We start from the raw sequence: 17,057 nt of genomic DNA on the forward strand, positions 1-17,057 counted from the left end.
TCCACACACAAATAATTAGATATAGACATGTTTATTTATGTGGGTTAGTATATGTACTTATATTCCCTAACACTATACACTGAGAAGACCTAGAAGCAATAGCACCCATGTGGTAAAGAGCACACCGAGAGCCCAGATCTTGGATTCTAAATGCCATTCTCCATTTAGATACACTTAGAATGTACCAAGACTCCTTGTGGTTTCTAGGTTGTAGCAGGAGAAATACTTAAAGGTATTTTAATAATGTAGCTCAAACATATTGCTTTGTTCACCAGTGTAAAAGCATCTGTACATCAAGCAAATGCTTTTCTACTAATTTTAAAGAAATTTAGGAAAACATCTCGTCAATATCAGGGGTTTAGAGCAGAGGTTTTCTAATCACAGTAAACGAACTTGATGCTGATGGCAAGTCAAAACCAACTAAGGAGCCCTCAGCTCTGTAAGCCAAAGAGCCCAAGACTGCTCTGTAATGTGTTTAATTTATGCTTATATTTGCTCTTATAATAATTAACATATTTCCCCATCTTACCCCTCTAATAGAGCAATAATAGGCTTCTATTTTTGATTAGGACTCCCCAATACATTGCTTAATATATATTCATTGCAAAAATATTTATGAAATATTAATAATAACCAATATCCAGATTCTAAAAACTAAGAATAGTGAGATAAATGTGATACAAACCACTCTTCAGAGGTAGAATCCAGAAGTAGATATATGAAAAATACACAGATATAACACAAGGTATGATTTATTAGTGTTGTAAAACAGCACAAAAGCTGTGTTCGGGGAAACAGATATAAGTTGATAAATAATTGATGCTTTCAGAGAAATGTGTCGTTTGAAGAGGACCATGAAAGATAAGCTTTAAAAAGGGTATAAGGATGTTAGGCTAAGGAAATCTAATGTGTCAAGACATTGTAAAAAAGATGAATGTTTCAGTGTGTCTTGAATTCAGTACAATCAGTTAGCTATTGCCACATAAAGGTAGCAAAATTTTTAAAGGTCATTGTGTTAAAACCACTGTCATTTATTCAGAATAGATTTAGGCTAGGAAAAGATAGGAATAATGATTTCTGCCCCCAAAGTTTATATCTTTCTCCTGGGCTCAGTAGTCAACATGGGCATGATTTTCTCATGGTTGTGAAAGAGATGTGAGAGCAACTCTCAGATTTTGTTACATCTGCCAACATCCAATTATTCAAAGCAAGTTATATGACCAAGTCCAGCATCAAAGAGTAGCAAATATTACTTAACTCATGTAAGTAGTAGGCAGAGTGAGTATTTTCAAAAATAATATAGTGTAAAAACCACATCATTACTAGTTTTCTTTCAATAAAATATCCTCCTTGCATTCAACTGAAATTCTTATGGCTTTCTCTTATCTGAATATGTTTCTGAATTAAAGAACACTTATTAAATTATATTTTTGCACCAGTTATCACAGTTCACTACCTTGATTTTTAATATTTTAGCTGCTCATAGAGCAGATGTTTGTAATAATGTATGTTTATCTTATTTGCAGTAACTCAAGACAGTATATCAAGTGCTCACTTGCACAGCACATATGCTAAAATTAGAATACAGATTAGCATGGTCCCTGAACAAGGATGACATGCAAATTCATGAAGCTTTCTTTTGTTTGTAACAAGTAGTAAATAAACTTTAGAGATCTAATGAACAGAATAATAAATATATAGAGTAACATTATACTCTAGTCAAGTAATATGATAAATGTTGCTTCAATGGCAACCATGTTACAATATACAAATGTATCAAAGTAGCATGTGATATACCTTCAATTTACAAAATGTAACATGTTAAATATGTCAAATTTTTTAAAAAGACAAGGTATTGTTTTTACATTTCATTGTTTTTTTCTTTATTTTGAAATGTTTTCTTTATTTTTCTTTATTTTGAAATGTTTTTCTTTATTTTGAAATGTAAAACTGAAATTGAACAATGACCAGTGGTAGAAACTTATTTAAATGATTCATTTTACCTAGAAAATACCATGATAGCTGAATATGGTTCTAAACAACATTTTCCACTCAGTTCTTAGAGAGAACTGTAACTTCAATTAAAAATACACCTGAAAAAAAGAATGCTTTTTGATATAATAGGAAGCAGTTAGGCAAAGTAATGTAGTCCAATCTTAGCATATATAATAGTTTGAAACACGACAAGGTGCATCTTCTAAGAAGAAAGTCTATATCCCAAAGTCAGTGTCTATGTGCAGGATTTCAAACTTATGTCTAGTTATTGATGTTCAGAGAATCATATTCCACTGATAGAAACTTTTAGCTTTCCTAATGTTTCCATGGAACATAATGCCATGTATACTCTCAGGTACTTTCCAGGGAGAATATCAGTAGGTTTAAAAACGTGGTATGTTAAAATACATTGCACTGATGTGCAGGTTCATCTTTCTGTTAGGTTGCCATTATTTGCTCAGGGGAGACTTCAAATGGTAACATAAGATGCTTTGAACTTGTAAGATCTGTAAGGTTGAGATTTCTCACACAAATCATAAGAAAAATAAGGTGTCTGGCTCCCAATATATGTAAATGATGGAAATCATTAATCTCTCTAAAAAATGTATTATGTTTTCTAATAATAACTCCAGAATGTGCTTTTAAAGTTGATTTTTATATTGTTTCTAATGAAAGATTTTTAAACATACCAATGCTACTCTTTTTTTTTTTAATTTAATTTTATTTTTTTATACAGCAGGTTCTTATTAGTTATCCATTTTATACATATTAGTGTATATATGTCAATCCCAATCTCCCAATTCATCACACCACCACCACCCTCTACCACCTTCCCCCCTTGGTGACCATACGTTTGTTCTCTACATCTGTGTCTCTATTTCTGCCTTGCAAACTGGTTCATCGATACCATTTTTCTAGGTTCCACATATATGCGTTAATATACAATATTTGTTTTTCTCTTTCTGACTTCCTTCACTCTGTATGACAGTCTCTAGATACATCCACATCTCTACAAATGACCCAATTCCGTTTCTTTTTATGGCTGAGTAATATTCCATTGTATATATGTACCACATCTTCTTTATCCCTTCGTCTGTCGATGGGCATTTAGGTTGCTTCCATGACTGGCTACTGTAAACAGAGCTGCAATGAACACTGTATATAACTCTTTTTGAATTATGGTTTTCTCAGGGTATACGCACAGTAATGGGATTGCTAGGTCATATGGTAGTTCTATTTTTAGTTTTTTAAGGAACCTCATACTGTTCTCCATAGTGGCTGTATCAATTTACATTCCCAACAACAGTGCAAGAGGGTTCCCTTTTCTCCACACCCTCTCCAGCATTTGTTGTTTGTAGATTTTCTGATGATGCCCATTCGGACTGGTGTGAGGGGATACCTCATTGTAGTTTTGATTTGCATTTCTCTAATAATTAGTGATGTTGAGCAGCTTTTCATGTGCTTCTTGGCCATCTATATGTCTTCTTCAGAGAAATGTCTATTTAGGTCCTCTGCCCATTTTTGGATTGCGTTGTTTTTTTAATATTAAGCTGCATGAGCTGTTTATATATTTTGGAGATTAATCCTTTGTCCATTGATGCATTTGCAAATACTTTCTCCTATTCTGAGGGTTGTCTTTTCATCTTGTTTGTAGTTTCCTTTGCTTTGCAAAAGCTTTTAAGTTTCATTAGGTCCCATTTGTTTATTTTTTTAATTTCCATTACTCTAGGAGGTGGATCAAAAAAGATCTTGCTGTGATTTATGTCAAAGGGTGTTCTTCCTATGTTTTCCCCTAAGAGTTTTATAGTGTCCAGTCTTACATTTAGGTTTCTAATCCAATTTGAGTTTATTTTTGTGTATGGTGTTAGGGAGTGTTCTAATTTCATTCTTTTACATGTAGTTGTCCAGTTTTCCAAGCACCACGTATTGAAGAGACTGTCTTTTCTCCACTGTATATCCTTGCCTCCTTTGTCATAGATTAGTTTACCATATGTGCATGGGTTTATCTCTGGGCTTTCTATCCTGTTCCATTGATCTATATTTCTGTTTTTGTGCCAGGACCATATTGTCTTGATTACTGTAGCTTTGTAGTATAGCCTGAAGTCAGGGAGTCTGATTCCTCCAGCTCCGTTTTTTTCCCTCAAGGCTGCTTTGGCTATTCGGGGTCTTTTATTTCTCCATACAAATTTTAAGATTATTTGTTCTAGTTCTGTAAAAAAGGCCATTGGTAATTTCATAGGGGTTGCATTGAATCTGTAGATTGATTTGGGTAGTATAGTCATTTTCACAATATTGATTCTTCCAATTCAAGAACATGATATAACTCTCCATCTGTTGGTATCATCTTGAATTTCTTTCATCAGTGTCTTATAATTTTCTGCATACCGGTCTTTTGTCTCCCTAGGTAGGTTTGTCCCTAGGTATTTTATTCTTTTTGTTGCAATAGTAAATGGGAGTGTTTCATTAATTTCTCTTTCAGAATTTTCATCATTAGTGTATAGGAATGCAAGAGATTTCTGTGCATTAATTTTGTATCCTGCAACTTTACCAAATTCATTGAATAGCTCTAGTAGTTTTCTGGTGACATCTTAAGGATTCTCTATGTATACTATCATGTCATCTGCAAACAGTGACAGTTTTACTTCTTCTTTTCCAATTTGGATTCCTTTTTTTCCTTTTTCTTCTGACTGCTGTGGCTAGGACTTCCAATACTACGTTGAATAATATTGGCGAGAGTGGACATCCTTGTCTTGTTCCTGATCTTGGAAGAAATGCTTTCAGTTTTTAACCATTGAGAAAGATGTTTGCTGTGGGTTTGTCGTATATGGCCTTTACTATGTTGAGGTAGGTTCCCTCTATGCCCACTCTTCTGGAGAGTTTTTATCATGAGTGTTGAATTTTGTCAAAAGCTTTTTCTGCATCTATTGAGATGATCATATGGTTTTTATTCTTCAATTTGTTAATATGGTGTATCACATTGATTGATTTGCATATATTAAAGAATCCTTGCATCCCTGCAATAAATCCCACTTAATCATGGTGTATGATCCTTTTAATGTGTTGGTGAATTCTGTCTGCTAGTATTTTGTTGAGGATTTTTTCATCTATATTCATCAGTGATATTGGTCTGTAATTTTCTTTTCTTGTAGTATCTTTGTCTGGTTTTGGTATCAGGGTGATGGTGGCCTCATAGAATGAGTTTGGGAGTGTTCCTTCCTCTGCAATTTTTGGAAGAATTTGAGAAGGATGGGTGTTAGCTCTTCTCTAAATGTTTGACAGAATTCAACTGTGAAGCCATCTGGTCCTGGACTTTTGTTTGTTGGAAGATTTTTAATCACAGTTTGAATTTCATTACTTGTGATTGGTCTGTTCATATTTTCTATTTCTTCTTGGTTCAGTGTTCGAAGGTTATATCTGTATAAGAATTTGTCCATTTCTTCCAGTTTGTTCATTTTATTGGCATAGAGTTGCTTGGAGTAGTCTCTTAGGATGCTTTGTATTTCTGCGGTGTCTTTTCTAACTTCTCCTTTTTCGTTTCTAATTTTATTGATCTGAGTCCTCTCCCTCTTTTTCTTGATGAGTCTGGCTAATGGTGTATGAATTTTGTTTATCTTCTCAAAGAAGCAGCTTTTAGTTTTATTGATCTTTGCTATTTTTTTCTTTGTTTCTATTTCATTTATTTCTGCTCTGATCTTTATGAGTTCTTTCCTTCTACTAACTTTGGGATTTGTTTGTTCTTCTTTCTCTAGTTCCTTTAGGTGTAAGGTTAGATTATTTGAGATTTTTCTTGTTTCTTGAGGTAGGCTTGTACTGCTATAAACTTCCCTCTTAGAACTGCTTTTGCTGCAACCCATAGGTTTTGGATCATTGTGTTTTCCTTGTAATTTGTCTCTAGGTATTTTTTGATTTCCTTTTTGATTTCTTCAGTGATCTCTTGGTTATTTAGTAACGCATTGTTTAGCCTCCATGTGTTTGTGTTTTTTACGTTTTTTTCCCTGTATTTGATTTCCAGTCTCATAGCACTGTGGTCAGAAAAGATGCTTGATATGATTTCAATTTTCTTAAATTTACTGAGGCTTGATTTGTGACCCAAAATGTGATCTATAATGTAGAATTTTCCGTGTGCACTTGAGAAGAAAGTGTAATCTGCTGTTTTGGGATGGAATGTCCTGTAAATATCAATTAAATCTATCTGGTCTATTGTGTCATCTAAAGCTTGTGTTTTGTTATTAATTTTCTGTTTGGATGATCTGTCCCTTGGTGTAAGTAGGGTGTTGAAGTCCCCCACTATTATTGTGTTATTGTCGATTTCCTCTTTTATAGCTGTTAGCAGTTGCCTTATGTATTGATCTGCTCCTATGTTGGTTGCATATATATTTATAATTGTTATATCTTTTTCTTGGATTGATCCCTGGATCATTATGTAGTGTCCTTCCTTGTCTCTTGTAACATTCTTTGTTTTAAAGTCTATTTTATCTGATATGAGTATTGTTACTCCAGCTTTCTTTTGATTTCCATTTGCATGGAATATCTTTTTCCATCCCCTCACTTTCAGTCTGTATGTGTCCCTAGGTCTGAAGTGGGTCTCTTGTAGACAGCATATATATGGGTCTTGTTTTTGTATCCATTCAGCAAGCCTGTGTCTTTTGGTTGGAGCATTTAATCCATTCACGTTTAAGGTAATTATTGATATGTATGTTCTTATTACCATTTTCTTCATTGTTATGGGATTGTTTTTGTAGGTCCTTTTCTTCTCTTGTGTTTCACACTTAGAGAAGTTCCTTTAGCATTTGTTGTAGAGCTGGTTTGGTGGTGCTGAATTCTCTTAGCTTTTGCTTGTCTGTAAAGCTTTTGATTTCTCCATCACATCTGAATGAGATCCTTGCTGGGTAGAGTAATCTTGGTCGTAGGTTCTTCCCTTTCATCTCTTTAAATATATCGTGGCACTCCTTTCTGGCTTGTAGAGTTTCTGCTGAGAAATCAGCTGTTAACCTTATGGGAGTTCCCTTGTATGTTATTTGTCATTTTTCCCTTGTTCCTTTCAATAATTTTTCTTTGTCTTTAATTTTTGCCAGTTTGATTATTATGTGTCTCGGCATGTTTCTCCTTGGGTTTATCCTGTATGGGACTCTCTGTGCTTCCTGGACTCGGGTGGCTATTTCCTTTCCCATGTTAGGGAAGTTTTCAACTATAATCTCTTCAAATATTTTCTCTGGTCCTTTCTCTCTCTCTTCTCCTTCTGGGACCCCTATAATGCAAATGTTATTGCATTTAATGTTGTCCCAGAGGTCTCTTAGGCTGTCTTCATTTCTTTTCATTCTTTTTTCTTTAGTCTGTTCCGCAGCAGTGAATTCCACCATTCTGTCTTCCAGGTCACTTATCCGTTCTTCTGCCTCAGTTATTCTGCTATTGATTCCTTCTAGTGTATTTTTCATTTCAGTTATTGTATTGTTCAGCTCTGTTTGTTTGTTCTTTAACTCTTCTAGGTCTTTGTTAAACATTTCTTGCATCTTCTCGATCTTTGCCTCCATTCTTTTTCTGAGGTCCTGGATCATCTTCACTGTCATTTTTCTGAATTCTTTTTATGGAAGGTTGCCTATCTCCACTTCATTTATTGTTTTTCTGGGGTTTTATCTTGTTCCTTCATCTGGTACATAACCCTCTGCCTTTTCATCTTGTCTATCTTTCTGTGCATGTGGTTTTTGTTCCACAGGCTGAAGGATTGTAGTTGTTCTTTCTTCTGCTGTCTGCCCTCTGGTGGATGAGGCTATCTAAGAGGCTTGTCTAAAGTTGATTTTTAGTCCACATATTTTTATGTGTATGGTCAATAAAAGAGTATCTAACTTACTATATTAAAGCAAGCAAGATACTGATATATATATGTATATATAGTGCAACAACTGGTAAAAATCTGAGAACTTTGAAAGTACACAAATCATTTTACATTTGTATGTGTGATGTTTCGACTCAATAAGTACTAAATCCATTGTAGATATATGTCAGTAATAGGTGTTGTGAATGTGAGCATTTATCTTTCATCCGTATTTCAGTGGTGTTGGAAGTTTTTCTCATTTGGTATGAGATTGTACTATATCAATTTCAAAAGAAAGATTTTGTGAATGTTGTGCAAAATTATATAAGAATCACCTTAAAATTGGAGTCTCCTTTAACATATATATTTGCCCAGAATAAATGAAACGTATATGAAACGTGAAAAATGAATGTTTCACAAATTATCAATTTACATGCAAATTTCATCAACTTTCCTATTACAATCATGCCTCATTCTGTAAAGCCGGTAGCCCAGAATAGATTGTCTATGACAGTGTATCTGTGAACTTCTATGAATTCACAAAAGGCTTTTTAAATGATTGCTGACCCTGGATATTACAGACACATTTTGGAGTGTAAGAAGTAAAATGTGGTACACAACACACTGATTGTTTCTTGTTGAAAATATAGTATTTTTACGCCCTGAATTTATTAAAAAATCGTACCTGGAGTAAATGGCCAGTATACAAGGCAAAACATTAGATTCTGAGCCATCAAATTATTTTATCAAAAAACAGCTCTTATTAAATTTCTAGTGTGTCCAGGCTATGCAAAAGACATATATTCTCCTTGTTACCTAAGCTCTGTGATTATTTTCCTTACTATCAAAACCATGTTTCCCTCAGCACCCCCATGCACTCATGTTAGCTTGAATATACTTGTCCTGATTCCTGATAGTCAATAAACAGGAATTCTGTATAACTTCTACAGTATTGATTTTAAGCATAAGAGCTTTTGATGACAATTATTTAAAAAAACTAACGAAAACATTAACTCTTATGAGTATGGAATTTATTGCATTTCACCCAAAACAGTCTCTCTTATGAATAGGTCTTTTTTCCTTCCTTGTGAATTCTAACTTTTAAAAGAACATCTGGGCTTTCTCCTCAACCTTCATCTCAAATTCTCTTCAAAGCTTTGAGGATGAATAAATGCTGTCATGGTTACTTAGATCCTGAAGTGGTGAACAGTGGGGGGAGAGCAGACCTGACTTCCTCTTCATGGTTATAACCACATGACAAACACCACTGTATTTCCCGTAGCATGCAAGGGAAATCAAAGCGAAATATTTCTTCTTCATTCCTTTATGTCCCACAGAGATGGAAATCCAAATTTAATGTCACTTCTGTTTATGAAATACCTTTGTTGTGTGCGAGTCAATAGTTCCATGGTTAATAGCACTCCCATTCAGTGGGCTCTGGCTTCTCATGTGTGTCCCGGCTAAGGGTCCTTTAAGAACAAAGAACCTGAGAACTTTCTCTCTTTACATAATTTAGGCCTAATTTATACCAGCATCGCACCTGGACTTTGAGGTTTCTGTTGCAGGAGGATGAAGCAATCTCTTTTTTTGTGTGTGACTATGGGAAAAGCCATCTCCGTGTATCTCCCCAATCTTCTGCCCCCTTCTGCCTCTTCACAATCGTTTTTATTGTTGTTGTTGTTAAGGCAAAATAAAGGGATTAACGTATAAGCCATATTAATCATGAATGCACTAAAAGTTGTTTTTTAAATTCATTTAGCAAGTAATTTATTCAATTCACATCTATCTTGAACTAATAATGGTAAGCACTTAATCTAATTTCTGTAATTACTTCAGTGAGCAAGACAAACCTAGCCCTTGCTCTCATGGAGCTTATGTCTATTGAAAGAGATAAGACACCCCAGTTTAATCAACAAACAAAATACAGTTATAATTATATAATTGAATAGTGTAGAGGAAACAAGATGGATGAGAAGGATATGGTCAATGAGAAAGGCAAAGGGATTAGATTACAGAGAGAAGAACCAATATATTAAAATTCCTCGATGTGTGACAGAACTTGGCAAATTTTAGGGATAGAAAGAGGGCTACTTGGTGGAAGATGGAATTACTTACCAAATTAGAGAAAGCCTCTAATGCACTTATAGGTTACTTTTAACTTATATAAGTATGTATATCTAAAACACATCTCTGTAGACAAAATACACAGTCATCCCTCCCCATTTGTGGGGGGGATTGGCTCCAGCTCTCTCCGTGGATATCAAAATCCACCCATGCTCCAGTCCCTTATATAAAATGGCCTAATACAGTTGCCCCTCCGTATCCATGGATCCACCTGTGGTTCACTGAATCCGTGGTGGCAGGAATCCATGAATACGGAGGGCCAATGGTAATTGGTTCTTCTTTGTTAATTCAATCTGACAAATTGTAACTTTTAATTATATTTGCACCATTCACATTTATAGTGATTATTAATATATTGGTATCTCCTATGTTTGCCAATATTTCTGCTTTTTTTGTGTAAATTGAGCATTTTAAATGGTTCCTTTTTATGTTCTTTCTTAGCATACCAATTATTATTAAATTTTTAATACATGCCCTTAAGTTCACTATATAACTACTGTAAATCAACCTACAAATAACACTGTCACTTCACTTGAATTTCAGGAACCTAAGAATAAAATATCCCCAATTCCTCTTGCCCATGTATTGTGGCATTGCTGCCATTCATTTCACTTGAACAAATGTTATTGCAATCCAATGCATTTTTACAATTATTACTTTAACTAGACAGGTATCTTTTAAATCAGTTAAGAAAATAAAGGATTTTATTTTACCTTGATTTATTCCTTCTCTGGCCTTCTTTCTTTCTTTATATAGATCCAAGTATCTAACCTATAACATGTTCTTCTGCATGCAATATATAAGCTCTTTACTTCACAGAACTGAAATCTTACTTGCATATTCTTAATTAATGAGTGTGAAAAAACATTAAAGGTATCATGAAATTATTGACTTGCTTAATGCTACACATTATAAATATTTGATATGAAGGCACAAGAACATCATAATCAATATCATTTCATATAAGAGTATTCAATAAATACTGACTTTATTTTAAATTTGTATTAAATGCTGTAGCTGTTATAATTTCTGAGCTTTTAAATTCATCAACAAATCCATATTTGCCACATTCTCTTGCCCTTAGTACCTGTGTGCTATTCCCTTACCTGTAACTTCCTTTCATCATCATATTTACCACTTGCCACAAAATTAATGTAACTCAAGAGATAGTGCCAAATTGGCAGAGGGGTGTCCACCAAAGTTATTCATCTACTTTTTAAATTAATTTGCACATCAATTTAATAAGTCCTTAAATAAGCCTCTATCATCTGCAACATGGAACCTTCTCTAATTTTAGATGATGTGGTACATATTTTTATTTTATTACATTTTGACCTGCAGGCCCACTTCCAGCACAGAAAGAAGAGAATATACCCTCTGATATAGGTCTGGTACTTTAATCACTTTGGCAAAATCAGAAACTACTTGGAACAGCACACTGACTGATTTGCTACTAAGTAACCAGTTAGTGCGCATGGAAAATAAAAATATGCCTTGTTATATTATGTTTACAGATTTTTTTGGCCTTCAGAAGGTTTGTTTCCCCTCAAACTTTATTTTAATATAAACAAAGAGAGAGACTCAGAAAATAAACATTAGCAAAACAGTAAAAAAAAAAAAAAAAAAAAAAAAAAAAAAATCCCTTTATAGGAAACGTCTTGTCCTGAAAGAAAGAACCACATCAAACCCAGCAAAAGGCCAAACTCCACCTTTCTGTTTGCCACAGTGATTCCATCTGCAAAAGGCAGACATTTGGGGATTTTGAGGCGATGGTGAGGAAAACAGATTTAAGAGGCCAGGTCTTCTCAACAAATTGACCAAATGCTGTATTCAGACATGAAAAATTGTATTAAATTCCTACTAGAAAAACCACGGTATACTTAATAGAATTGAGACGATCAAGTAAGATTATAGATATATTTAACGAGAGTAACATAATCTATAATTATTAACTGGGAAACATTATGGATGAAATCAAAAAGAACAGCCAAAAATGATTGTAGGCATGAACGGCCCAGCTGTCTGGGTTTAAAAGTCTCAAGTGCCCCATGATTCCACCACATTCATTTTATGTGAAAACAACCTTTTCTGTACCTTTTATATATCTTCCAGAATGCCAGAGGAAAAACTATTTTAATTACACACTTTTGCTATCATTTAAAGAATAGCACTTTTCATTTTTATTTTCCTCGTTATCCCTCAGTATCATGGAATTCTCACCATTCGTCTTAATCTCGTAAATTATAATTCATATGCTTGAAAAACAAGAAATTGAAGGCTAATTGATGAGATCAGTCCTTTTTAGTTCCTATGGGTTTATTTCATAAATATAAAATATTTAATTTGTCGTAAGGCTAGAGGGTTTTAATTTAGAATTTATAAAGGAAAAGTAAAGAAAAATAGATATTCCTTAGGATTGAATAATTAAATTTCTGGGTAAAACTTAGTAGGAATAAGGGTTCTAAATTCCTTAATTCACAGTTGAAGACACCAAGACCTAAAGAAGGGAAGTTATGGATTAATAACTCAAATCCCCATGTGCTGACTCCCAATTCAGTGCTCCTACTGTCATAAAACTGTGGTGCATTTTTTACCCTTTGGCCATTCTTTTCTCCTTTCTGCCTTTAATTATGTCCTTCAACTGAGGTACAAGACATTGAACACAATACATTGACCACTATTTTCCCTGTTTATTTTGCATGGGTGTATCTGAAATAAGTTCACCTGAAAATTATGAACTGTAACATTTTGTCCACATCATAAAATGGAAATTACTAAAGTTTTCCAATTTTTTTCCCAAAATCCTATACTCTCCAATACAAGAATATGATTTAGCCCATTGAACCACCAACTTTTCATAATAAGTTACTCTTCTTCTCTCTTCATTCTGCTAAGATTTCTCAGAATTCCCTAAATCTGTGTACTGGAACACTCTACACAGGCTAGAGTATACTTATGAAGGGCAGCAGGGATGGAGATCTTGGAAGGCACTGAATTGTTCTGAAATTAAATTAGCCAATCTCTTGGAAATTGAGTCCATAATATACCAAAGAAAAATGCATTTGAAATGTCACTGCCCTTCACTAAACACTCACTGTGCCAAATTCTAGCTTGGTGCTGATTTTTAACAGGCAATCATAAGCCTTTTGAAAATAGGGTTTGCATTTAAAATGCTGACATTTAATTATTAAAAAAACTCAGGTGTCTGAATAGAGAGAAGATATATATTTCCTTTTGTTTTTCCAAGAGAGTAGGAAACTTCAGTGATTGTTTTCATATGATACAATAACTTTGGCTCATTTTCTTTAAAAAATGTTATTAAATACAAAAAAAGAAAATAAATGTATTAAGAGCGCACTTATATGCATTAAATTTCGACAACAATAATTGCTGGAACTCGATCTTTTTACTTAGCTTCTGGGCTACTTGTCATCCACACGCAGAAACTCCAAATGTCTTTTCACTCCTTTCTTCTTCTTATGCCTTTTAAAAAGAAATGAGGCTAGCTAGATTTGTGTGTACCATCCAAAAAGCTTCCTATGTCTAATTGGTTTCCACAGACAGAGTGGCAAAAGTTTTATACAGCAGAATTGCCCATAGATAGCAGCACAATGCAATGAACTATTTTTAGATCCCCTCCTCTATTCTCTGTCATAGCATAGTCTATCCATAATAGCAAAGTCTCACAAAGTGAGATGTCCATTACTGTGAATTTCAAATTGCACACTGCTGCAGTCTCTATATCCTAAAGTACTATGTAACCTATCCTAGGCAATCATTTATATTTTCCCATTCCTTTTTGTTTTTGAATCTGGCCTGTTACCAAGTAAGAGAGCAAAGCACAATTGAAGCATGACTACCTGTTTTACTGATCAAGCTGTTGCTTGAAGTTCCCTGCACCATCCAGCTATAAATCCGTAGCTTAAAAAATCTGGCATGTAAATAACAGATCACTGTCCAATGGAACAGAGATTGTTACTGCAGAGGAGGAAAGAGGTTGAAAGGTTGGGAGAAAGCATTTGATTCAGCAAAGGAATTGAACGTGAAAATAGCTAAGGAACCCTAGGCTTGCTGCATATTTGAATACTATATTAAGCGTACTGGAAGAGCAACCGCAGTGGGTAAGAACTACAATCTTCATTTCTTCTTTATCATTCATTGGCAGAAATTCTGTTTGGGCTGACAGGGCCAATAAAATAGACACAAGAAATCATTTACTAGTGAGATATGAAATCAAAAGCATAGTGATGTAATAAATAGCTAAAATATGGGCATTTTTAGCTGTAAACACATGATTAACTCTGACACATATATAATTTTTTATAATTTGGGGGAATTTGTTGTTATATTCCTCAAGACTTGCAATATGCAGGGATGATTATGGGGTAACATCATTGCTATGAGAAAATAGAATATAATATTTTTAACAAGTTCAGCAGAGTATATAGCAAATAAAGACTGGAGAATACAAACTGGGTTTCACTGTTTCCCATTTATGTTTCCAATGAGTTTTACAAAACCCTGTTTTCTTCTTTAATTTCTTTTTGTGAGAATTCAGGACTTCGCGTGCACATGTGAGTGTCATTTTCATGTGCGTGCTTGCAGAGGCTTTGCAAATGTGCACAAGGATGAAACGGGATTGACTGACAGGAAGTGTAAAGAGAAAAGAGATAACATATTGGAGGATTATAGAATAGTTTATAACTGGTGAGATTTGGGCAAGGAAGGAAAACAGAATTCATAGAATACAAGCTTTACACAAACACTTAACGTTTAAGCCCTGACTTAAGAATCTGTGGTTGAGAGGTGGGGCAAGATCCAAACATGCTGAATGTTTTTCAATGTACTTAACAGTCTCATTCAATAAAATAGTGTTTAACCGATAACTGCTGTTTCCAACCCTGAGAAATTGATAGTGTGGAGAATGTGTGGCTCCTACTGCAACCCAAGAACTTTGCAAATAATTATCTTCACTCATTGACATTGAAGTAAATGTTCCAATCTCGACTAAATGTTCTAATCACTACCATTGTTTCTAGGCTCTGGCCAACTTGTCTATAATTTCTAGTAGCAGGTGCCCCCCATCCCCCAGCACTTTTAGTGCTTTCCTGACTGCCAGCCCCTAAAAACCTATACTCTCCCGGGAAACCTGTCTTGGCATAAGGAGTATATAGGTTCCTTTTTCTCTTTCTAGTAAATACTGAAATATAAAACAACTATGTCCTTTAATTTAGTTTAAGTATAAAGTTCCAATTCCTTTCCTCGCCACCTAATTTCCAGAATTCCTGGGTTACACTCCCTAACAAACTGGCATTGTATTGCATACACTTGGCTTCCACATGAAACATCTAGTTTTGAAAGGGACATCACACAATGTTGCAAGACTAAACTCAGCAGTTTTTACAACATGCCCTGACATTGAAGTTGTAACCATGTCAGGTAAATTTTTACTCTTTTGTAATATTATTATTAATGTTACATAAATGCTATTGAGGATATTTTCTACTATTATATTTATTCCTAATCTAGGCTGTTCATCAAAGTTAACAGAGTAGTACATTTTAAAATATGGGTTCTGGATGAATAAGTGATCTGGAAGATAGAATAATGGAAATCAACCAATCAGGGCAGCAGACAGAAAGGCAAGTGAAAAAAAATAAAAATAAAAGCAATATATGAGACCTGTGGGATAATATAAAGCATCCCAACTGACACATAATAGGGATCCCAGAAGGAGAAGAAAGAGAAAAAGGTATCAAAAAGGTATTTGAAAAAATTATGGCTGAAAATTTACCAAACCTAAAAATGGAAACAAATATCCAGGTACAGGATTCACAGAGGGCCCCAAACTAGATGAACCAAAAGAGACCTATACCTAGACATATTATAATTAAAATGCCAAAAGTTAAAGATAAAGAGAGGATTCTAAAAGCAGCAAGAGAAAAACAAAGTGTTAATTACAAGGGAAACTCCATTAAGTCTATCAGCTGATTCTCTACACAAATAGAGATTGCAGGCCAGCAGGGAGCGGCAAGGTATATTCAAAGTCCTGAAAGGGAAAATCCTGAAACTTAGGATACTCCACCCAGCAAGATTATCATTTAGAATAGAAGGAGAGAGAAAGAATTTCTCAGACAAGCAAAAATTAAAAGAATACAGCAACAAAACACATATCCTAAAAGAAATATTGCAAGATCTTCTCTAAATAGAAAAGAAGAATCTATAGGAAAGAGAAAACCACAACTGAAAAGTAAATGACTTAAATAAGCCAGTACACAGTTAAAAAAAAAATAAAATCAAAAATGTTTTTGTGAAAGTGATGATAACTACAATAAACAGCCTAAGGATAAACTTGAAGATGTAAAAGAGGACATCAAAAATTATCAAATGTGAGGGAGGAGAGCAAGAAAATGTAGATTTTTTTTAAAAAATGTGTTTGAGCCTATATGACTACCAGTCTAAAGCAAGTAGATATAGGAATGGGTTAATATATTTGAAAAACAAGGTAACCGCAAATCAAAAACATACAAAAGATTCACAAAAACCAAAAAGAACACAAGCATACTACAAAATAAAACCATCAAACCACAAAAGGAAAAAGAAAAAGAAAGGAACAAAGAAGAAATACAAAATCAACTGGAAGACAAGGTTTAAAATGGCAATAAATGCATATCTATCAATAATTACCTTAAGTGTCAATGGACTAAATGCTCCAATCAAAAGAAGATGATTCAAAGAAATGGAAAGATATCTCATTCTTTTGGATTGAAAGACTTAATATTGTTAAAATGGCCATACTACCCAAAGCAATCTAAAGATTTCATGTGATCCCTATCAAATTACCCATGACATTTTTCACAGAACTAGAATAAATAATCCTAAAATGTGTATGGAACCATAAAAGACCCAGAATTGTCAAAGCAATCCTGAGGAAAAAGAACAAAGCTGGAGGTATAACCCTCCCAGACTTCAGACAATACTGCAAAGCTACAGTAATCAAAATAGCATGGTTCTGGCACAAAAACAGACATATGGTTCAATGGAACAGAATAGAGAGCCTGGAAGTAAACCCATAAACCAATGGTCGATTAATCTTTGACAAAGGAGGCAAGAATATACAATGGAG

The sequence above is a fragment of the Balaenoptera borealis genome, assembly GCF_965194805.1.
Source record: "Balaenoptera borealis genome assembly, chromosome: 17".
NCBI lineage: Eukaryota > Metazoa > Chordata > Mammalia > Artiodactyla > Balaenopteridae > Balaenoptera > Balaenoptera borealis.